Source organism: Notamacropus eugenii, chromosome 6 (assembly GCF_028372415.1).
Source record: "Notamacropus eugenii isolate mMacEug1 chromosome 6, mMacEug1.pri_v2, whole genome shotgun sequence".
Taxonomy (NCBI): Eukaryota; Metazoa; Chordata; class Mammalia; order Diprotodontia; family Macropodidae; genus Notamacropus; species Notamacropus eugenii.
In genome coordinates, this window is record NC_092877.1 from 379,247,129 (window position 1) to 379,271,280 (window position 24,152).

Genomic DNA, 24,152 nt, shown 5'->3' on the forward strand with positions numbered 1-24,152 from the left:
TGGGAGGAAGGCCAGCAATTTCTAACAGAGAACCAGCCCTTGGCCCAGGAGACCTTACCATTTATCACCCCTTTTCCTCAGGCAGTTGGCATTTTAAATGTACTCCAAACTATCCAGATTTTTACTTGGATAGAAAAAAAATGAACCTTCCAATTAAATTTGATCTTACTCATTTCCACCCTCTTGTTTCCCTATCTCTTGTGTATAAAGCCTTGTCGTTAAATATGACCATGAAGTCATGAGCCATTGCTGGAATGACAGTCTCTTTAGAAGTGTGGAGAGACAGATGGGCCTTGGGTTATGATGATTCTTGGAGAGAAAAGTGTTTTGGATGGTTTCAGACCTTCATGAAAAAGAACAAAATCACGTCTTACTTCTTCTAGAAATCTCCTACCTCTATGTCTTTGCATGGGCTGTCTCTGATGCCTAGAACACTCTCCCTCCTTGACTTTTCCTCTTGCAATTCCAAGCTCCTTACAAGACTCAATTCAAGGCCCACTTCCTATAAGTGGCCTTTCCTAACTCCTTCACTTATTAATTCTCTATCCCCTTAAATGGTATATATACCATTATATATATACACATATATATGTTACATATAAATATATACACACATACATATATATTATATATATCTGTATATATGAATGTTTGTGTGTGTGGTGGTCGGGTGCTTGTACTTACTTGCTTTTGTGGGTACTGTGGGTCCCTCTTTTCCACCTCAGTAGAATCAAATTCCTTTAGCAAGAAGCCTGAGTTTTGATTCCAAGTCCCTGGAGCCTGGCGCGCAGTAGATATTTTATTGAATTGAGTTGACTCCAGGGATTTGCCACGAGCAGAAGCACCTCTCAATATTGACGAAGGCCTTTCCTTCTCCTTGATTCATAGGCGTTGGCTCTGTATCTTTCTAGCTTTCTGTTTTCTCTCTCTCTAGTTCTTTTCCTTTTCCCTCTTCTCTCTGTGGGAGAGTGAAGACCCCTAGGTCTGGGGGCAGGCTGTAGGTCTCCTTCACATCTGGCCTCCACTTATATAGCACAGACCAATTCTCCCTTAAGTTGCTTTCTCTAACTGTAGGTATTGATGGAATTTCAGATCAGGATGGCAATCAGAAGACTAATAATTTTCATTCACATAGTGTTTTAAGGATTACAAAGCACTTGAAGGTCTATTTGAGCCCAGGGAGGCAGGTTCTATTATGATCTCCATTTTACAGATGAAGAAACTGAGTCTCTGAGGGATTCAGAGTCACACAGATAACTAGTGTCTGAGGTGGGGTGTCTCCCCCCTGGTAATACTGCTTCGATCTCACTCAGGGACGTGGAGATTGACAAGCACGTGACAGATTCACATCACTGGCCTCTCTGTGTTTCACTGACCCTCACTCAGAAGCCTCTCCGGGGTCTGCCCCGAGCCTGGCCCTGATTGATGCCAAAGAGCTGACCTACTATAGGATCACAGAGTTGGAGATGAGAAGAAACAGGGAGCTTATCACCTGGAATCTCAGAACTTTACAAGTGAGGAAAGAGGGGCCAAGGTCATACAATAAAAGGTCATGCAATAATGAGTGGAAGCCCCGCCGGAGAACAGGACACACAATGCATACCCAGAGCTCAGAAGGTCTGTTCCCAGCCAAGAGTGAACAGGGTCAGCTTCTCGCCTCAGGCAGATGCCCTGAGAGGGTCACCTCTGCGTCTACACCCTCCCTCCCAGGAAAGTAAGCTAGATAACCCTGACTGCTTGCTCCTCTCCTGAGGCCATTCTGGAAGGGTGACCCCAGGGCTGGGGTTAAGGCCAGGGGGGCTGCCTGAAGAAGGCCCACAGGCTGGAGTGCATGTCTCGATGGCAGCTGTCTAACCTCAATGGGTACAGATGAGTGACTGCATCTACTGAGGCTTCTTGAGGATTCCTGGGTCACCAAGAGGCAGGTGACATACCCTAATCCCCATGGACATGGCAGAGGTCTCATGAAAAAACCTCCCAGTTCTCTACCTTGAACATGGGAGGCATTGAAGGCTCAAGAACTCTAGATACAGGACCGTGGTCAAGTCACAGACTTTCTGGGTCTCCATTTCCCTATTTGCAAAATGGGGACATTAATGTGGGACCATCTCCCTTGTGAGTTATTTGAAGAAAGTCACTTTTTAGATGTGAAGTGCTGTTGTTATGGTCAACGAAGGGCATTATAACTGACCTTTCTTCACACAAGAAGCTCCATCTCCTATTTCACACACTGACTCAATGCTAGAACTTCTCCCCCTATCTCCTAGAATCTCTGTTCTCCTTCAAACCTCAGCTCAAACACTAACTTTTTTGTGAGGCTGGACCCCTCTATCTGCTTCTGCCTTTCTCCAAAATTATCTGTTATATCTATTTTATGTCTATTTTATACACACATGTAATATATATGTGTGTGTGTGTGTGTGTGTGTAAACATGTTATCTTCCCTGTAGATAGTAAACCCCTTGAGGACAGGAACTATTTCATCCTTATCTCTGTTTCTGAAGTTTCCAGTGTAGGCATTCCCATAGTAGGCATTTGGTAAATGCTCGTTTATTGATTGATAAAGTTTGGCTCAGTGCTGCTAAATTGGTTTCTTGGTTTCAGGTCTCCCTGCCCTGTGTGAATACAACCTGAATTCCATGAAAATAAGGGATAATTTTTGGTATTCTTGCTTTTTTACATCCTGTATCAGAATCATTTCTCAGCCCAGTTCCATGTCACCGATGTCCTAACATTCATTTATAAAACCTCAGAAGCGTTAATAGGGATACAAAATCGAGCCCACAATGAATGCATTTTTGTGTGACATAGTTTCTTAGCAAAAACAAGATGAAGAAAAAACCCCAAGAGAATAGCTGAATGTGCTTCCACCTTCTGACACTTGTCAGGTAGCGGCCAGAACTGCACTAGACAGTGTTCTGTGTTCTGATATGGCCTGGGGGAAGGAGCCAGGGGAGAGATGGTGTATCATTGGCAGAGCCTCCAGCAACATTCATTACCTGTAATCTCTCCAGCCTCGGCGCCTCTAGAGCGTGTCTCATGGCCAACGGTTTTTCATTGTGAATCAGTAAGCTTCACTGATCTCTCCCTGAAGCCATGACATATAGTACTGACATTCAGTAATTAAATGGACTTGGGGGACCAGTCAGCCCCCTCCTCTTTTGGAGGAGATTGGAAACAAAATGAACAAATGTGTTTTTGTGAAAAAAATTCTCCCTTTGAGTTGTTGGAAGCTTCAGGGGAGGAAAGAAGAAGGCATTGGGTAGTCTCACTTGTCCAGTGGAAAACCCAAAGAAAACAGCCTTGGGCTTTACCTAGCAGAGTGTGTCTGCACTGTGAAAGGGAGGGATAAATCAATAGTGTGGATGTGGAAAGGAAAACTCATATACCAACTGCTTCCAGGCTGAATGTATCACCGGGTGCTATATGATGTCGGTGAGGTTGAGAGCATGGGTTTGGGGCTGAGAGACCTTTCAGAAGAGTGGAGATATATCCCCAGGTGGACTGATCTTGTTTTCTGTCTGGCAGAAGAGTTTCTTGCCCCTTTGCTCCACAACTCAATGTTTCCACTGACATCAAGCCAAGCCTTGCACCTGGCCTCCTGTGCCAGGGCTGTGGATACAGAGGACAATAATCAAGTTAGAGATGAGCTTTCACACAAACCCTGCAAGGGCACTTCTTCTGTCTCCCTAAGTATCCCACAAAGAAACTTTGGCTCCCTTTGAGGTAGCTGTTCCCCTGGATTTTAGTGTGCTGCACAGTTAATTACGTTGTGATGTAACCATCTCCTGGACTTAATCCTCCTGAGAGCTGGGTGTTTTCTGAGTCCAGGTCAACACCACCATGACTCCTTGGCTAATCTAGGGCAGCTCAGCCTCCCGCCTGTCACTGTCTCTCTTCCACATATGCACACATACATATAAATACACCAAACCCATCTACCACATCACACACACTCATACACACATACACATACACACACCACATAGACACTTTTATTGTAGAATCTTACAACAGCAAGCAGACTTGTGGATCATCAGTTTTGGCCATGGTTATTTTATAGATAAGGGAACTGAGTCAAAGAGAGGAGAAGTAATATATAGGGAATATATAATAGAAGTAATATATAGAGAATATAACTAAGTAGTTAGTGTCAGATACAGAACTAGAATCCACATCTTCTGTCTTCCTGATCCAGTGCCCTTTTCATGCTGCGGGTCTATGCAGATAAGAAAATCATGAGGGAAGGGCACTCTAGCTGAATTTCTCAGATACTTATTAATAATCTCCATCACTCTGAGCTTTTTGGATGCTCCTTAGGTGAAGAAGCAATCAAGGGATTTCTGGATATTTTAAGGAAACCTGAAGTCTTCTGCCCTGGTTGGATGGTGTCCTAATGTAGCTGAATGAATGACATTTTTGGTAAATTCTAAGGAATCGTGGGAAAAGGGAGAGGAGTGAGAAGATTGTCAACAGACAAATGCATTAATGTTTTTTAAAAAAGAAAAAAAATAGTTTTCAATACTATAGATGGAGAAACTTGACTTTAATCCCTGGCAAAATTGTAGAATATATCTGTAGCTGCCCTCCAGCCCTCCCTTCCACCCCAAGTCTTTCTGTTCCTCACCCAAGTTATTACATTTAGATTCATGTTTTTTTGGAGGGGGGTGGCAGGGTGAGTGGAGACAGGAAGTGATGGGGCTGGAAACAGAGAGACGGTGCTTTTATCTGAACCAGGTCCCCAAAGGAGATGCTGTGCTTTGAAGTCCTCTTACTGTGCTCTCAGATGGGCTGGCTGAGCCCTGAAGTAGTCAGAACTGCCAGGCAGGGATCTGACATCTGGGAGCAGAGAAAACATGGATTTCGAGTTTGCAGTGGAGGTTGAGTTCCTTGCCCTGGCTGTGTGTGTAAATGAAGCCCAAACGACAACACAAATGAGCTGCAAACAAGCAGCAACAAAAATCCAGTCTTTTTTGTTTGTTTGACCTTCCAACTGCGTGGTTAATTAGCATTTTCCCTAGCCAAGGCAAGCTTTGCAAAATACCAGGAAATACTCCCTCAAATCAACTTTTAAAAACAGATTTAGCTGATGGGAACACATTGAATGTGGGTAGAGTGCCATGACACAGCTACTCCACTGTTGAGGGACAGAAGAGTACCTAGGGTGCAACCACCAAGTTGAGGAAGGAGAACATCTGGTAGCCTCCTATTTTCACAAATTATTCTTGCTGATTAGGTGGAAAGTTCAGTTGTTTCCATGCTATCGAATGTGTAGAAGTGCAGGCAGCACCTTTTAAATGCTGGCACTCTGGGAAGGAGCCTCAGTTACCCTGCCCTAGTTACAGTTCTCCTAGCTATATGTTTTTCTATGACCTCAGAAGAAACAGTAAAGCAGCGTCCAACTTGGTCTTCTTGTATGTTCAAGAACACTCAAGTCTTATTGTACCCACTGAGAAAGGAGGACAGTATCCATGGAAAAGTTTCTCCCACTCTAATATCCCCTTTGACATTTGGCCTGCCTTGGTCCTACTCACTTGTTACAGCCTCCAAAACCTAACCCAGACAGCGTAATCTTGCACAAAGCCGTGGGGATGACTCAGACAATACAAGATGTAGGATGGGTAGACAGAGCCCTAGAATGAAGTTAGAGGATTTGGGTTTGGAGCCTGCCTCAAGTTCTTACTGCTTACATAACCATGGAGAAATCACTTAATCTCTTGGTGGTTCTGTTTTTCCTCATTGGTAAACTGAGGAAGTTGACTTAATGTCCTCTAGCATCCCTTCCAGCTCCAAGTGTGACTTTATGACCCAGTACCACTAACTGCCTCCCCCCCACCAAGAACAGATCGAAGCTTGGGCCTGTCATCCCAGCCACGGGTATTCCAGGCACTTGGGAAACATCACTAAGGAAATTGGAATAAGTGCAGTCATAATAACACTGGACTTTCATTTAGGGCTCTAAGGTTTGCAAGCACTGTGAAGGCTTTATCTTATTAGACGCCTTCCACATGAGGGAAGGGGCATCATTACTCCTATTTTACAGAGGATAAAACAGAGGGTAGGGGAGATAAGGGACTTTTCCAGGGCCATGTTTGAGCTGGAAATCAAACCCAAGTCTTCTGGTGTCTGAAGACAGCCAGACTATAGAATGATACCATATTGGCCAAATATAGGTTTCGTTTTTTCATACTTTCAGTGCCTTGGGGGAGACCGGAGCAGGACCTAGAATCACTGCTATCTTACTGTATGACTATCTGGCAGGAACCATCCCATGGAGCATGTATGGAGATACCTTCAACCCTGGAACTGTGTAGGGAGACACATGTGATCTAGTCCTTTGCTGAAGGACATGAAGTCAGTCAACAAGCATCTATTAAGCTCCTATTCCATGCTAAGCACAAGTGGGCAGAAAACTAGTCCCTGCTCCCAGAGCTCATGGTCTAATGAACTCCTTGGATCCATGGTGCCTGTGATTGGGAGTGGTTGACTGGTGGCTGAGAAAGGAAGGGCCTCCTCTAGCGAGCTTTAAAAGGAGAGAATGAACATCTTCAGATCTCTCTGCTTTTATCTCTGAGTCTTTGTCTCTAATTATCTCTAATTAATAGGACAATCAGGTGGTGCCACAGTGCACAAAGCACCAGACCTGGAGTCAGGAACTCCTCTTAAATCCTGCCTCAGACACTTACTAGTTGTGTGGCAACTAGTAAGCAAGTCATTTAAACCTGTTTGCCTCCATTTCATCATCTGCAAAATGAGCTGGAGGAGGAAATGGAAAACCCCTTCAGTGTCTTTGCCAAGAAGACCCTTAATGAGGACAGGGAGGGTCAGACATGAAACTACTGAACAACAAATTATCTCTGTCTCTCTGTTTCTGTGTCTCACTCTGTGTCTCTGTCTCTGTCTCTCTGAATCCCTCTTTCTTGAGGTATTTTGGACTCCAAGATTCTTTACTGAACTTTCCTTTCTTTGTCACTTGGTGATGCCTCCTACCCTGAATGGGTCCATGGCCAAGGAATTATGCCAGGCTCTTCTGTCCTGCCTTTTACAGGAGGAGAGGACTAAATCTGGCAGGGTAGGAGGGATACCATGTACTTCAGGAAGAGCTCCTTGATGAGGGACATTGCAGAGACCAGGAAGGAGAGGGTGTTGGGAGGCAGAGGGTGTGTTGGCTGGTTTGGGGTCACATCCTACATTTACCCAAAGGCCATGCTAGGATGGGCAAGCCACTTAGGATCAAAGACTATGGGACTATAGAAGGCTAATGCCAGAAGGGAAAATTAGAATCTGTCAGATCCTACCCCTTCATATTCCAAATGAGGAAACTGAGGACCAGAGAAATGAAACGATGCCAAAGCTCTTCCGGCTTTTAGGCAGCAAGGCTAGGATGCAAACTTAGCTCTTTGGTTTTTGGGCTGTTGCTCTCACCTTCATGCTCCGCCAACTCAGTTTCCCCTCTCACAGGACCAGTGTATACTTTGCATATGTCTTCTATGGACCTGACTATTTACATATTGTCTGCATCATTAGAATGCAACTGTTACTTTTCTTCATCTCCTCAGTACTATGTAACAGGGGCAGCTAGGTGGTGCAGTGGATAGAGCACTAGTGCAGGAGTCAGGAGGACCTGAGTTCAAATCTCACCTCAGACACTTGACCCTCACGAGCCGTGTGACCTTGGGCAAGTCACTTAACCCCAACTGCCTCATCCTGGGTCATCTCCAGTCATCCTGATGAATATTTGGTCACTGGATTCAGCTGGCTCTGGAGAGAAGCGAGGCTAGTGATCTTCACAGCCCTCCCTTACTCCAAACAAAGTCAAGTGCAAGTCATGTCATCGGCATGGTCTTCTTCGGCAACTAAGGACAAACACACACACTATGTAACAGGAAATGCTGTTGGTTGATTTTTGCCTTCTGAGCATTTCTCCAAAGTAGGCACGGCATGATCAGGGTGGGCAGGTGACCGGGAGTGTTCCAGTTCTCAGGCCCTGTGGCTCTCATCTCCATCCCAATACAAGGACATTTGCATCCATTTTGTATGTGACTACATGGAGTGTAATTTTACTCAAGCAATTTTCTAGTAAAATTTTAATCATTGAACTATTTTCTGTTTTCCCCATCTCCATTATTTCTCCCTCTCCCACTACAATGACCCGGATCCTCCAAATCAGGGTGAATGTTAGGGAACAGGAGTGAAGTAGGCCAGATTCTCTTTGGTGCTCACCCCTTTCCCCAGTCCCTGTACTCAGGATTGCCCTTCCTTTGTGATCCTTCCCAGTCCTGGTGCCTCAGTGCCCTCAAGGTGTCTCTCTGGTGGTGCCCTGCACATCCATCCTCATCTCCTCCCACCCCACTAGAGCCTTGACTTTGCCCCAGGACCTGGGGTTCTACTGGGAGAGCTTGCTCTTTCTCTTGACTGGATTAGGTTTCCATGCTACTGGACACTATTTCTATGCCCATGCTGCACTGTGGCTTCTATCTGTCCTTTAGGGATTATTTTCCCCCATTAGAACAAGACTGCCTCCCCCCCCACCACAATAAGGGTCAGAGTAACACATTTATTGAGAACTTTCTATGTGTCAGGCACTTTACTAAGTGCTGGGGATCCAAATAAAGCAAAAATAACACCAGTTTCTGCCCTCAAAGACCTTATGTCCTCATGGGGGAAGGTCACACATGAAAAGGAAGCTGAAAGGGGGCAGAAGTCTGGAGGACCAGGAGGAATGGAGGAGTGAACACGTGGTCTTGGGGATCTCCTTTAAAATGGAGGTTCCTGGAGGAAATGACCAATCTGAGGAAGGGGCCACAGGAGCTGAGGGACCGTCCAGGCTGATGAGGCTACGACAGCCTTGTGGTGAAGGTGACTTCCAGGGTGAGAATGCTGCTGGAAAATGGTGGAGAAAGAAGTTCCAAGAGTCAGGGGCAGGACCCGGAACAGGAAGGAAGGAGTAAGACTAACTTGTTTGCTTTGATTTATATCCCTAGGGCTTAGTGCCGTCACTGGTATACCGTAGTAGCTTAATTAATGCCTTATCTGTCTATCCATACAACCGTCTAGCCTCCTATCAAGTCTCAATTTACCTTTCTAACTATATCCATCCATCTACCTATCTACCTACCTATCTATCTATCTATCTATCTATCTATCTATCTATCTATCTATCTTCTATCTATCTACCTATCTATCTATCTATCTATCTTCTATCTACCTATCTATCTATCTATCTATCTATCTTCTATCTACCTACCTATCTATCTATCTATCTATCTATCTATCTATCTATCTATCTTCTATCTACCTATCTATCTATCTATCTATCTATCTATCTATCTATCTTTCTGTTTGTATGTCTATGTCTTCCTATCTATCCAACTATTTATCTATGTCTGTCTATCCATCTATCCAACTATCTATCCAGCTATCATCTATCTATCTTTTTGTCTGTCTATCCATCTATCTATTCAACTATCTCTGTATCTATCTATCTATCTATCTATCTATCTATCTATCTATCTATCTATCTATCTATCTGTCTGTCTGTCTGTCTATCTGTCTATATCTTGTAATGGTATCTGATGAGGTGCCTAGAGCCCTTTTCAACTCCAAACCCTACATGTTTATATTGAAGACTTAATCGACCACCAACCCCTGCAGCATTTTCGCTGAGAAAGAGAATCATAGGAAGACCAAAGGAATTTCAGGTACAACAAGAGGATATTTTAGGGAGATTCCTACTGAAATTCCCTACCTATGTCGGACAGGTAAGTATGTAGCCTCAAATCTGGCCTAAGGTACAATGGAAGAGTATCTATCACTGAGGACAGAACTGGGTCTTAGCTGCCTCCTCCCCACCATTGAGGGCCATGAACATAGTAGACGATGAAGAAATGAATGAGTCAATTAATCGACAACCATTTATCAGGTTTTAATGTGTTTCAAGCACTGTTAAGCTCTGGAGATAAAAAAAAGCAAACAAACCAAAGCAAAGACAGTCTCTGTCCTCAAAGGGCTTACCTTTTAGTTGGGAGACAACATTCTTCTTCAATAAGTAGGCATGTACAAGACTCACAGCGTATACAAGGGGACCTCACAGGGGAAGGTTCTAACAGCTGGGGGTAGGCAAAGCTTTTTTTGCAGACAATGGCATTCAGGTCAAATCAGGGGGAAATTCTATTCACTGCAAGAACTGCTTCTTAAGTAAACACGTGGCATGGCATGTGATCCCCAAATACATGCAAGACACTTTTAGATGCCTGGGAAACAAAGACAAAACAAAAAAAAAATACCTTCAGTCAAATAGCTGACATTCTATTGGGAAGATGAACTATGGACCCAGAGGAATGACTTGTAATGTCATAGGCAGCTCCCCCAGTGATGAAAAACCCACTAAGTACAGCCAAGCCTGGGCATCCGCCAATTTATCTAGGAGCGCAGGTGGGTGCCTGGGACCAGGAGTAAGTAGCAAGGAGGAAGTATTTGGTGAAAACTCTTTAAGTCCTGAGCTAATTCCCTAGCAATTCAGAGACCTGGTCTAAGAAGGACTCTGCAAAGCCTCTTTAAAAAAATCTTCCACTTTAATCCCCTGAAATAGAAAAAAAAGTTCCATTTTTTTTGAGAAATACATTGTGAATTATCCCTTCCTTTGAACAATTAAAGCATGCAAATGACTTCACTGGTCACCCAGAAGCTATCCCTCTCAATCCTACCTCCAAGAGTGTGCAGCAGCGATAAGGGCTGAGGTCCATCAGTCCGGAGGGTGCTGAGTACCCTGGACAGCTCCAGGCAGAGAGATCAGTGAGAGAGAGAGCGCTTTTGGAAAGGTTCCCTGATTGAAGAGCACAGTTGGATATGGGGGAGGGGAGGGGCAAGAGACAGAGAAGAATCATGGAGGACTCAGGCTGGGATGGGAGTTATTCAAAGTAGAGCCCAAGCTAAAGAGGGACTCCCTGAGGATGGTGAAGTTCTCAAGGTTCACAGAGGGCACTTCTGGTCACATCTACCCAAATTTGTCTTGGTGCTTCTCCTTCTCCTCCTATGGTTCCTCAGGGCTTGTGTCAAACTTGCAGTGGGCTAATAACTCAAAGTGTGTGCCCTGATAGTGGGGGTCATGGGCTGATTCCCTGTGAGACACTATACATTCAGAAGCATGTGATGTTATAGCAATAGGACTGGGCAGAAGTTAGAGGACATAGTCCTTACCACCCCCTTAGCCTTAGTAGAATCACTTTTCTTCTCCAGGACTCAGTTTTCTCATCTTTAAAATGAAAGATTGGATGAGGTGACCTACTAGATGGGATAATTAACTGCTTAAAAAAGTTGGTATGGTCATCCACACAGGTAAAACCAAGTGGATGAAGAATGTCTTTTGCTTAGGTTAGGATACCCAATTGAATGGGCAACCTATAGAACCACCTTCAAAGCTCAACCCAGGTATCATTTCCTATCTCCTATGACAAGTTGTTCTGGATCTCCCCCCTTGTTAGCATTCCCTACTTCTTCAAATTATCTTGTATTCACTTAACATGCATTGATGTTGAAAATTTCCTCCCCACTCAGTAAGATGTAAATTTCTTGATGTCAAGGGTTATGTGAATTTTTCGTTTTGTATCACCAATGGCCAGCACAGTGCTCTCCACAAAGTAGGCACTTAATAAATGCTTGTGAAGTAGAATTGAAATGAATATAAAAGTAAACATGATTTTCTTCAGAAGTCAGTTGCAAAGGTCTGCCTCTCTCTTCCCATATTTTCACTAAGGGGCTCTTCAGTCTCCACCATGAAGCAGCTAAGTGGTATGGTGGTTAGACTGTGAGACCCACAGTCAAGCAGACCTGAACTGAAATCTGGTTTCATACATTCACAAGCTGTGTGACTTTGAGTAAGTCACTTAATGTATCTGTAGCTCAGTTTCTTCATCTGTAAAATAACAGTTAATATTAGAATAAGGGCATCCACCTCCTATGGCTTTATGAGGCTAAAATGAAGATAAAGTAAATAAAATGCTTTGTAAACTTTAAAAAACCATAGAAAATGTTGTTTATTGTTAGTGTTATTCTTTTTTAACTTTTTTGTGTTAATCTCATTCTCATATTGATTTTATTGAGATGAGGCATTGGCATGTATATCAACAGTTGTTTGTGTTCTCTCTCTTTTGAAAGAATGTTTTCATTTTATTTTTTTCTTAATTACATGTAAAGACAAATTTTAACATTCGTTTTTCACAATTTCTCAGTTTCCATATTCCCCTTTTCTCTTCCCTCTCTCCTCCTTGAGGAGGCATGCACTTTATACATGTACAGTTATGCAAAACATATTTTCATATTATCCATATTGTAAAAGAGAACATAGACAAAAACCCAAGAAAATAAAGTTCAAAAACTTTGCTTTGATCTGCATTCAGGATCCATCAGTTCTTACTCTGGAGGTGGATAGCATTTTTCATCATGGGGCCTTGGGGATTGTCTTGGATCTTTGTATTGCTGAGAAGAGCCAAGTCATTCACAGCTGATCATCATATAATATTGCTGTTACTGTTTACAGTGTCTTCCTGGTTCTGCTGAATTCATTTTGCATCATTCCTTAAGTCTTCCCAGGTTTTTCTTAAACCAGACTGCTTTTTGTTTCTTACAGCACAGTAATACTCCATCACAACCATATACCACAACCTATTCAGCCATTTCCCAATTTATGGATGTCTTTCCACTTTCCAATTATTTCCCTATTTGTGTTCTCTTGACCTCCTTTCTTGGATAGTCATATCATCCATCATTTTCCCATTATTTTGGTCTTTTCCCTTCTTTGAAATACCTTCTGAAATGACCTCTCAATACTTGCAAGACCTCGGTGTCACAAGGCAGGATTTTCCTGGTGTGTTCTTGCCCAATGACACTCCCCAACTTCATTTCCTTAAGTCCCTTTTCATATTCCTCCTATGAACCTTAAAGACCTGTATTGCAGTCATGAGTGGAGAAACAACTTGAGCATGCACCCTCATGATGTGAACTGGAGAGTCATTTTCCTATGAGGTACCTTATGTTCAGAAACAGAGAGATAGGACTTGATTCTTCCTCTTACTACTTCTACGATCTTAGTGGAATCATTTCCCCTACGCAAGACTCAGTTTCCTCATCTGTAAAATGAAGTGATTAGATTAAATGACTTCTAGGGTGCCACTTACCTCTAAATCTAGGTTCCTATGAAATCCAGTCTCCTTTCTTCTACCATTAATGTTTTATTGGAAACCGTAGGACATAGGGGTTTTTAAACTTGACACTGAAATGGCTTTTGGTGGAAGAGACATCTAAGTATTGAAAAGGCATAGTACTGTATGATCTACATCTTTATAAAAAAGAGAAATCTGGTAAGGATGCCATAAGTGCTTTTTGTACATATTCTGCATTTTATTAAATATGTTCGTGTTGTATCTCCTCAGCAGAATAGAAGCTCCTGAAGGGCAGGGATTGTTTGAGTTTGGACTTTATATCTGTAGTAGCTGGCACAGTGCTTGGCACATAATAAGCATTTAATAAATGCTTGTTTGTGATAAAGGTGACAATGCTTCTGCAGCTGCTAATGCCATGAATTTTTCTGTATGAACAGAAGAGATAAGACTGTCCCATCCATCCTGAGAAGGCAGTGAGGGTGAATTAATTATTACAAAGCAATTTGGAAGCCTGGGATGAAATAGCCCTTGGATAAATACCGAATATGATGATGTTTTTGCACAAACACCCATCTTGTTGTTCCTGCTCAGTCTTTGTGGGAGGCAGAGGCTTGAATAAATTCTTGGGAGGGTCTATAAGCTTTGACAATGTCTTTCTAAGATTGCCATTTCAGTATCAGTGGTTCTCCAGGTTAACTCGCTGCTGTGCCACTTATTCATTACTGCGTTGTTTTTCTGAAATGGGTTTTAGGTAGTTTGGGACCAGCTAAAATGGAGAATGTTATTAACAATTCAAGAGATAACTGTGCCCAAGTGAATCATCCCTCCTCACTTGCTGATTCTGCCTGGGTGGTTTTTGTTTTTTATTTTTGTTTTGCTTTGTTTTCAAAAATCAAAACAAAAAAGGGTCAGATCTCTAAGAAGGCTATGTTCTTATTTAATGCCTAGACATTACCCTCAGGACAGGAGGCAGCTAGCTGCTGAGAATCTGAGCCAAAATTCCCACCCCTGCTTGCCAGATCTGTTCCCCTGGGTTAATGATTCTCACAAAGGTCTTTTGCACATGCTGTTCCCTGTGCCATCCCCCTCTGCCTCTTGCAGCTTGGGTGTGACCAGCTCCGACACAAAGCCTTTGCCTATCTACTCACTTGTTCATGGTTTTCCTCACTAGAAATTTTTGGGCTAAATTTAGAGCCTAAGCCATATACTGGCTTAGGATCATGGACTCTGAGCTGGGAGGGAATTAGAGGGGATCTGGTTCAAACCTCTTATTGTAAAAATGAGGAAACTGAGATAGAGAGCTCAAGTGATGCCCCCAAAGATGCACAGGTAGTAAGTGGAAGGGTCAGGATTTGAACTTTCATCCTGACTCCAAATCTAGCTGCATACACCATATTGTTCTTTGTGCATGGTTCATACCCTCCAATGAAATGTAAGCTCCATAGGGAGTCACTTTTTCATTTCTGCTTCAGTATCTTCAATGACTATCACAAGGGTAAAGTTCCTTAAATTTGTATTTATATAACACTTCAACCTGATCTCTCCCAGTTTCACTCCTTTTTATGCTTCATTTATCTCCTCAAATTGTAAGAGCCAGCTACACTGGTCTCCTTCTTTTCCTTCACATGTTATTTCATCTCCTCAGTCTGTGCTCTTGTTCTGGCCATCTCCAGACCTACAACTCTCTCCTTTCTTTATCATGGTTCCTTAAGGACTCATCTCAAATCCCATCTTCTGCAGGAAGCTTTTCCTGGTCTTCCCAGCCACTAGTTCCTTTCCCTCTCAGGTTACCTGCCCATCTAATGTCTGTCTATGTCCATGTCCATATCTGTGTCCGTATCCATGTCTGTGTCTGTGTCTGTGTTTATCTGTCTGTCTCTCTCTCTTTTCACAGTTAGCTTAAGATATATGGATTTCTATTGCTCAAAGATTTTTGGTTTTGTATTTGCCTGTTATTCTTCTCTTTCTAAAGAGAAGGAAAGTCCCTTGATAATCCCAATCATAAGGTACTTTTCTTCTTTCCCCCAGAATATATGTCAGAGTGGTGGTCAAGAGAAATTTATTTGCTGTATTAAACAAGTATTGAAGATCACTTATTCCCATGTAGCTTTCTCGGGGATAAGTGCTATAAAGCCAGGAAAGGTCTGCAAACATTAGAGAGGAGGAGAGAGGCTCAGAGCCAGGGCCATCCTTCTCTCTTCCCCTATCTTTTTTGGCTTTCTTTTCATTCCCTCTCCTCTTTTTTTCCCTCTTACCTTCTCTCTCATCTCCTAGATGTCTGACTCTCACTGTCTTTTCTTCCCTCTCTCACTCTTCCCTCCCATTTTCTCTGTTTCTCTCTGTGTGTCTCCGTGTCTCTGTGTCTGTCTGTCTCTCTCCTCTGTCCTCCCATCTCTCTACCTCTTTAAAGGTGATAAATCCTGACAGAGCAACTCCAAAACTGCAGAGGTGGAAACGAGATAAGTTAATTTCCAACTGACAAAGGCTTGAGGGCTTTTACAGCAAAAACGTTTCCTTGAGGGCCCTTGATTTTACCCACTCTCATGCTCTTGTCACCATGGCCTGGTTCAGTCCTCCAAAGTCCCTGCATTCTGAGGATACAATCAGTCCCTGCACAGGTTCTTCCTGCCCTTTCATGTGGGAAGCCCGATAACAACTGAATCATAATTCCTTGTCTCCCAGAGAGCTTTGCTCCTCCAAGGTCTGTGAACTGGGGCTTGGCTCTTCCAGCCAGACATGGGCACCAGCAAGATGGCGGTTCCACTGGACTCTGGCCTGGAAGTGAAGGACCTCGAGCTTGTGCAGCAAAGGTGGGAGAGGAGAATGTGGCAGCAGTCCCTCCTCTGGGCATGTTGTCTAGTTCTCAGTTCTTCTTCTTTGAAACTGTACCCACTTCATGATTTTATTTCCATTATTGCATGTTTCTTATGTGTCAGGCAAGAGGCAACTGATTGGTCAGAGAGCTGTTCTCAGAGTCAGGACACCTGGGTTCAAATCCTGTCTCTGATGACCCAAGGTTTCATGACCTTGGTAAGTCAATCTCTGGGACTGTGGGAAGACTTGTGTGGACAGAGGGAATTCCTGATGCCAATGAAGTCAAGCCTCATTCTGGGTTTGGGAGATGGAGAAAAAACCAAAGCTCACATCAGATGGTGAGCATCTGTGAGCAGAGGATTTGGGCCTGGAGACAGAGATGGGGATGCTCTTCTACCATCCCCCACTAAAGGTTTCCTCTGGTGCTTTCTCATGACTTGTCTTAGTCTCTGCCAGTGAAAATCATCCTCTGACAGGGAAAGGCCTCCAGGTCCAAATGCTTCACGAATGGACCCCTTGGGGAAATGTCCAAGAACTATCCTAGGGAGGCTCAAAGATCATCACTGAAGTAATCATGAATCATATCTCTTTAAACCACAGCACCTCCTGCAGGTCACCAACAAAAGAGCAGAGGGGCTGTGATCTGCACCAAGGAGGACAGGGATATTGATGAAACCCCTGTTTTTGAAGTGGTGAAGTATAGACCATAAGGAACTGTATTAACTGTCAAGCTTAGACAGGGCAGGAACTCAGATGCTATTAAGTCGAAACCCCCTCATCTTACACTTGAAAAAACTGAGCCCCAAGGAAATAATATGATATTTTTCTTGTTCAGTTGTGTTTGACTCCTTGTGACTCTATTTGGGATTTTCTTGGCAAAGATACTGGAGTGGTTTGCCATATCTTTTCTAGCTCATTTTATAGACAAGGAAGCGGAGTCAAATGTGATTGGCTTGCCCAGGGTCATACAGCTGGTAAGTATCTGATGCTGGACTTGAACTCAGATTTTCCTGCCTCTAGGTCCAGAACTCTTATCTATTGTACCTTTAAATATTTTGTATATATATGTGTGTGTGTGTGTGTGTGTGTGTGTGTGTGTGTGTGTGTGTGATCTGTAGTTTTATTCAAGTAAGGAATTTCCTGCATAAATGAAGACTGTAATTCAACTGTCATTTAGTAGATAAATCTCAGTAAATGTCATCAGTGAGATTTGAAGCATCTTTATGATTCCAAACCCTGCATTTTATCTGCTAATTCTCACCACTGTTCATATAGTATTTCAAAGTTTGCAAAGCACTTTGCAGACAAGTTATTTCAATTCAGTCATCCAGTCAATAAGAGTTTATTAAGAACCTACTATGTGGTAGGCTATTGTGCTAAGTATTGAGGAGATAAAGACAAAAGACAGTTCCTCTCTCAAACAAATATTTATATAAACAAGCTGCATGCAGGAAAAATGGCAAAAATTAATAGAGGAAGGGCATTAGAATTAAGGTGAATTGGAAAAGACTTCCTATAGAAGATGGAATTTTGTTGGTGTTTAGTTGTTTCCAACTCTATGACCCCAGTTGAGGTTTTCTTAACAAAGATAGTGGAGTGGTTTGACCTTTCCTTCTCCATATCATTTTGCAGATGAGGAAATTGAGGTAAACAGAGTTAAGTGACTTGCTCAAGGTCACCCAGTTAATAACTGTCTAAGGTTAGATCTAAACTCAGGTCTTCCTGACTCCTGGCTCACAGATCTATCCACTGTTCCACCTAGCTGCCCTCAAAACAACCAGAAAATGGAATTTTAGCTGGGACTTGAAGGAAACCGGGAAAGTCAGAGGGAGGTGATGAGGGAGAGTGCTCCAGGCAGGGAGGCCAGGTAGGGGAAACACTCAGAGCTGAGACATTGAATGCTTTGTTCAAGCCATGAGGCCAGTGTCCCCAGATCAAAGAATACATGTGGGAAGCGAGATGTAAGAAGTCTGGAAAGGTGGGATCCTTTGATCCTCATGACAGATATGTAAGGTGAGGACTACAGGGACTTCTATTCCCATTTTACAGATGAGGACTTGAGAGAGTCTGTGACTTCCTTCAGGTCACCCGGTGATTGTCAGAGGCTGGATTTGACCACGGGTCTTCTTGATTCCAAGGACACTATAGCATCCTGTTGTGTTAATGTTGGGTCACCTACTGTCTCTAGAATGTTGTTACTTATGACTTGTTATCCTTTTTTAACAGAAAAAAGTTTCATCTTTTGCAAATTGCAAGGAGGTTTGCCAAGCAGTAGTGATTTAGAAATGTTTGTAGTCCTTGTCCTTTTATTTACTTCCAGATCTTAAGAGGAAGAGCAAAGGAAGCAAGAAGAGGGACCCCAACTAGCTCAATAAGAAGGAATGAAATGTGAGGCTTCCACACACTCCCTCCTAGAGAAGCATTGAGAAAGGCGCCTTCTCTCTGAGGAGGTCAGCCCTTTATGCTCCCTCGAGCTGGGTATACTGAGTGCAGTACGGTGACCATAGGAACAGATGAAACAACTGGAGAAACTACTTTCTCCAAGCCAGCAAATATGATTCCTGGCCCATTGTGTGGCTTTGGGTCCAATGAATCGAGTATGGGATTGTCCAGATTTTAAGGAGCTAAGTCATGGAAGTTGTTAGAGAAGCTTGGTGGATGCTTGGTCCTGAGTGGACTTTCAGCTACCTTGAATAGAATCTAGGGAAGGTGAAGGAGTATGGTGCAATGATGAGGGCTGCACATGACGTCACAGGAGTCAAGTTCAAAAGTAGATTCTCCCATCTACTACCTATGTGACCTCAGGCAAGTCAAAATCTAACTGGCCTCAGGTTTTTCCCCTGTAAAATAAAGGAGTCAGAGTAGGTAACTTCTGCAAATTCTTCCAGCTCTAGATTTTATAAGCTTGATGTGTCCATGGGCATTAGATCCATGAGAGGTGGTCACCCCGAAAACAGAGGCCAGATGATCTGGTCCCTCATTTGACAGAGTGGATACTAAGGAGTGATCAGCCCAGGGTCACAGATATAGCAAACATCAGAGGAGGGGTTAAAATGTAGTTCTTCCAGCTCCAGAGCTAGAACTGGTGACCCTGGATACACCACATTCCTTATTTGTTTAACTTTTGACAAAACTGCTTTTGTAGCCATCGTTCTAGTTTGTTCTCAAGGAACCCCAGGAAGGAGGAAGGGCAGATGCTCTTAGCTCCATTTCATAGATGAGAAAGTTGAGGCAGGAGGAGTAAGCATTTTCCCCTCAGGATTACAGAGTCCTCTGTCCAATGCAACCTGTGGGCTTCAGTTGCAGACCAGAAACAGGCATGGTTGCCCTCACTGCTGACTCTCAGGCTCCTGAACTTCTCACAAAGGTCGTACTCATTTCCAGAAGACAGAGCTAAGCCTGTGAGGGTGGTTTTGCCCAGGCCTTTCCGAGAAGGCACAACCATTCCCCTCTGGCACTTTAGTTAAACAACAGAGCCTCTGGAACAAGACTGGGTAGAAAATATTGCTTTGAGTCTTTCAATATTAATAATTCTATTTGTTCTCCAAACATATGTTGGCTGCCTTGAAAATTAATGAGCACATCAATGCAAATCAATTGTCTTCTGCAAAATATTCTCTGGAGTTATTATGGAGGAAATCCTATGCCGTTGTTTTGGCAGCTGGGATAATATATCCCTGGTTAAAGGGTATGTTTGGATTATGTTTATGATGAAAAAACTCAGGGAGTGGTGGGTGAAGCTTTGAAAAGACTGCTCCAGACTCAACTAAAAGAAAGCACAGTTTGGGGGGAAATCTAATTATGAGAAGGGAATGAATTCTCTGTGCACTACCTGAAAGTCCAATGACCCTTCATTGGTGTCATCAGGACCCATCCCCCACTCTGCAAGACCAAGGCCAGATTCCAAAGCTTGCTGCCTGTCTCAAGTCACAGCTTCCACCATAGACTTCTGGAATTGGAAGATACCTTTATAGTCCAATGTGTGACAACAAAAGGATTCCCTCTAATAATGGCCCCTGTAACAAAGTGGTTGATGTCTTGGCCTCTGCTTGAAAACCTCCAATGATGGGGAGCTCACCCTCTCTCAAGGCAGACCCATGTACTTTTGGACAGCTCTATTATTAGAATGTTTTCTCTTGACACCAACCCCAAACTTTCTTCTCTGCATCTATTGACCTTATTTTTGCTCTCTGGGGCCAAGCAGAGCAAGTCTTCTCCATGAGGCAGTCCTTCAGCTCCATAAAATAACAACCCATACAACCACAAGAGTTTCCACATGGTTCTTCTCTTCTCCAGGGGGAAGCTTTTAGAACCACTCTTAGTTCTCCTGTTCATTGAGAGAGTCTCCAGCATTCTAGTCAGTCTCCTTGGACACTCTCCAATGTATCATTGTCCTTTCTTAAGCAGGCTGTCCAAGTCTGAACTTGAGATGGAATCAACCAGTGGGAATGTCAACTTCTGGCACTAGACCCTGTGTCTCTTCATGAAGCCTCAGATCATAGGACTTATTCTTTTTTGACTGCCTTAGCACACTATTGATGCATATTGAGCTTGTGGGTCACCAAGAACCCTAGATCAGATGAACTAGTGCCTAGTGATTTCTTCTCTAGTGATGGCTACCATTATTTTATAGGTTAAGTTTTGCAAGGCTTATATTCCAGGGACTGGTAGTCATGGAACCAGATAATTTACTCACTGAACCATCAACTTATGGATTTGCAGAAGGAAATTGGCAAACACTTAGGCCCACCTCCCTCTCTAAGCAGAACTCTCTTCTACTGTGTCAGGAATGGAAGCGTAGCCGGCCCGTACTAAAACACTCCCAAAACTCACAAATCTTCAAGGCAGTCTAGTCTAGTAGGGGGCAGCTCCAATTGTTAATGAGATTTCCCTTAAATTGAATTGAAATGCATACTTCTATGAAGCTTCTAGTCACTGGTGTTAATTTAGTTGAGATCTGCTTATACTCTTGTGTCTGGGGCCATTGTCCTAATATGAAGAACATAGCTGGGCAACCTTAGGAAAATAGTTTAACTTTTCCTTAGTCTGACTAAGGGTCTTCTCCCAGTCTTTATTTTTATTGCTTTACCATCTTCTTTTCATATCCTGCACCCCCAAACATATCTCTTGTTTCAGTACCATTACCCTAGAACCTTGATCTTGGCTGACTGCCAGCTAATTACCATGAGATGTTAGCTGATAAAGGCATGACAATTTTCCGTTTAGTAGAGAGCCTCCAGATAGAGCACTCTTCAGGACCCCAGAAATTAAATCTTTATGGGAAATTCAGAAGTTCATGACAGGTTGGTGGGAGAGACACATTTAGGTACTGAGGCTCTCCAGTCCCACCCCAATCAGGTCCCAATGGTGGTCATCAGCCTATGAGCAAGGGCAGCCTAACTGTGGGGGGACAGCAGAATTTCAGGGAGGAGGGAACAAATAGGCCACTCAAGATAGGACGAAGGCCTTATTTGTGTCTGGCTGTGGGGTAGAGGAACATTTGATTCCACAGCCCCAACAAGACCTAAATCTGCCTTTTTGCAGCATTCCCCCACGGCTCCTGGTCCTCCCCTCTGGGGCCAAGCAGAACAAGACCATTCCCTCTTCCATGAGATAGGTGGTCAAGGACTTGAAGACAGTTACCAAATTCTACCCTGATCCTTCTTCTTTCCAGGCCAAAATCCCCATTTCTTTTAAAGGACCCTCCTCTTATGAGCTGGTATTACCCTCATATAGAGAGCACTCTCCTTTGGACATACTCCAGCTTTTTCAGTGTCTTCCCTGCTGCACATAGACAATGAAAACAAGTGAAGACAAATCACACCCAGGGTAGGCCTCATCAGTCACTCTGTAGTTGTGACCCTTCCTCTTTCCTTTCTATACTCTTCTGCTGAATTACCACATAATGCTCTTGAATTAGATCTATCAGCCTCCTCCTCCTAGCACTCTGAGCTTGGGAAAAAGAATGCTGCATTTTCACTGCTTGTCACCCAACCTGGGCCCACTTGCCCATCATTTCCTTATTATCCCACCTATCCCCCCAGCTTTATGGGAGTATGAAAAGTGCAGCCCTCTTGAGATTCACAGAGGGCCTTCCTGCTGTCTTCTGTCTATTGAAGAATCTTGGGGGACATGATTATTCTGAAATGCCTTGCTAAGTCCTTTTGTATTGTCAACTCCCTGATGTAGGTAGGTGGGTAAAAATTATTATCCCTATTTAATTTTAATTTTATTTTTAACCACCAGGATCTCAGTTGACTATTTGTGTAATCTTAATGAATAATGAGGCCCAAGCTCCATGAAGTATATCCTTGCCCCCAGCAGACCTTTTGGGGAAAGACCAAGTTCTCTGTGGTACTTAGAAAGTTGATTACCTCTATCCTCTCCTAGAACTCTGGGGAAATACCGAGCTCTCTATGGTTCTCAGAGTTTTGGCTACTTCTCTCTTCTCATTCCATCTCTCCTGTTCTCTATAATCTGGGGATGGAGTATGGAGTGGGTTATGCGATAGTTGATCCAATTAAACCTTTATGACTTGTGCTACTCTCCTCCCCCAACAAGAAACTCCACCTTTTTCCTTTTAGTGACCATGGTTCAACAAAACCAGCTACAGTGATCTAAATGTATGCAATTCTTTATTAAAACCATAGGTTTTAATAGGTATAAAGGTATAAAACCATAGTGCATTAAAATTGTCAGCACATAGGCTAAGCTTCAGAGGCTTTCCAGAGACCCAGGCAGCTCAAAGTGTTTCAGTCTATAGGGAAGCCCTAGCTCTGGCTGTCTTCCTCTGGGGATTCTCCAGGTTATCAGTGACCCTTTTAAAATGGCATCTCTAGCCCTGAACCCTAGATGTAGAATGATCATGGAAGAGGACAGTGAAGCTCACGTCTCCTTATTTTTGGCAATATACTTGTGTCGTGTTATTTCATTCACATCTCTATCCAGCTCCTGGGCCAGGAGAGTATTTCCTTAGCAAATGACCTTTGCAACCCACACACCCGTCAATCATTATTATGTACTTACTATGCGGCAGGCCAGTCAGTCTTTATTAAGGGTTTATCATGTGTCTGGCACTGACCTAAATTATGCCAATACAAAATAAAGCAAAATGGAAAGTTCGGAGCCTGGAAGTATCCTTGTATCACTTCTTCTGACCTCCATGGGAGCCCTTGCCTTGTGGGAGTTCTCTGTAAAATAGTCTTTCAGGCAAATGTATATTTAGCATTTGAACAACATGATGAACCTCCCTGATGTACTCTCTGCAGTAATTTTAATGCTCAGAAGTTCAGGAGACATGACTCAAGACACTCTCAAGGTTTCTGTGAAGAACTCTGGAATCAATTGTGAGACATGAGAGACATTGGCACAGGACTGTCCAGCATCATCCAACATCGCTTGCATCAAAGAAACTGTGCTGGAGGAGCAAAGCAGAATGGCAGTAGTTCAAAAGATCTGTGAGATACATAAATTTAGATCCATATCCACTCCAAATGTCCACACAAACTATTTATGCCTGACCTGAGGTAGAGTCTTCTGAGCTCATCTTGATCTGATCGGTCCTAGTTGGACATACTGTACATTGACCTAGACAGAATGATGTCATTTTGGTCTTCTTTGAGGATGAAGAACCACAGTTAAGCCAGGAAGTAGGTGATTTAGATATGAAGAGTTTCTCCAATATCTTTTGTACAAACAAGTGGTGTTATTTTAGCATTCAGCAGTATTTCAAAGGCAAAAAATGGCTGTCACCAAGACCTCGATATCATCAAGAGTGCTACATATATTAAAAGGGCAATGTCTCTCAAGGATGCATATTTCATTGAATTACCATGAAACTAAGATCTGCATTTACTTCCATATACTATTTTGTTCCTCAGGGAAAGAATGTAAATGCAGACACACTCCTTACCAAGTTAGTGGCAATGTTTTGTTTTCCAATAGACAAATGGTCAAAGAATTTGAACGAAACACTTCTTTTAAAAAAGAAGAATTACAAACTGTCAACAATCATCTGAAAAGCTTCTTCAAACAATTGATAATCAGAGAAATGGAAAGTGAAGAAATACTGAGTTATCTCCCCTTAATAAAATTAGCAACGATAGAAAAGGATAGGAAAATCCAATGCTATGGAAAAATAAGCTCCTCAATGAATTGGTCCAACCACTTGGAAACATG